We start from the raw sequence: 1,341 nt of genomic DNA, 5'->3' as shown, positions 1-1,341 counted from the left end.
TCAGTGGGGACCAGGAAGAAAGTTCCTGTGTCTAAACCACAGCCTGTCCTTCTCCCCACCTGTTTGAGAAAGGAGGCCCCCAAAAGGGCCCCAGCCCCTTGGCCGGGGGGGGGGGGGGGGGGCCATCTGCAGAGCACAGGCCTGGGATGTGCCCCGGATCCTACCTGGGGAGTACATCGTTTTGGTGGCTAGTCTGGTGCTTGACAGTTGAAGGTTCTGGGGGGAGGGGGGGAGGACCCCACCCCCGCCCAGAACGCTCCGATTGCAGCGGGTTCCTAGGTCGGTGGCTCCTTTTAACAGTTGCCTTTCCGGTCTCTCTCCTCCCCACCGCCCCCAGGGGGCGCTCTGAGGCCCTCTCCCCGCAGGGATGGGAGACTCAGGACCCACCCCAGGGGTCCTCGGCCAGGTGGGCTGTCCTCACGTACAGGATGGGGCAGAAGTAGGCTTACAGTTGTTCCTAGGAAAATAATATAATAATTAACAATAATACAAAAATAAACTGCTTTGCGGACTCATAACTGTAAACCTACTTTTACCCCACCCTGCATATCCAATCAGGACAAGTTCTAGTCCGGCTCCTTCAGCCCAGGGCTTGTCCCTGACACCCCAGCCCGACTTTTTATCCTGAAACTTCCTCATTTCCAAAAGCCACTTTTCTGCTGACACCGCGTTCTCCCTGCCTGTCTGTTCTGTCGCTCCTCTCACAGACGCCAGCTGTATAGGATGAGGGGTCACCCACCCCAGCATGACCAAACCTTAACCCATTCCTTCTGCAATGACCCTATTTCCAAATAAGGGCATGTGCGGAGGTCCTGAGGTAGGACTTCAACGTATCTTTTTTGGGGGGACACAACTCCACCCTTGACCTCTCTGGGGCATGGTTAGCCTGCTGGCCTGGCTGACAGGCCTCTCCCTGGGGAAGAGGGACTCTGGCAGGGAGTGCTGCCTGTGGCACAGTTTTCTAGCACAGAATGTAGGGCCATTGAGGATGGGGATTGTCCAGGTTGCCCGGTGCTCCTCGGCCCTGCCGGGCAGTGCATCAAGCACAGGGCGGACGCTCGGGCAACCGAATGGAATCAGAGCCTTGTTCCAAGTGGACTGCAGGCAAGTCCTCTCTGCCTCCCTTTTAGGTCTCAATTTCCTCATCTATAAGAATATAAATGACTAGAGGCCCGGTGCATGAAATTCGTGCACGGCGGGGGGAGAGGGGGGTGTCCCTCAGCCCGGCCTGCACCTTCTCCAATCTGGGACTCCTTGGGGGATGTCTGACTGCTCTCGCAATCCGGACACTGGCTCTAACGCTTGCCCGCTGCTGCAGCTGATGCCCTAACTGCTCCCTGC

Source organism: Myotis lucifugus, unplaced genomic scaffold (assembly GCF_000147115.1).
Source record: "Myotis lucifugus unplaced genomic scaffold, Myoluc2.0 scaffold_241, whole genome shotgun sequence".
Classification (NCBI taxonomy): domain Eukaryota; kingdom Metazoa; phylum Chordata; class Mammalia; order Chiroptera; family Vespertilionidae; genus Myotis; species Myotis lucifugus.
Note: the sequence above shows the minus strand (reverse complement) of the source record.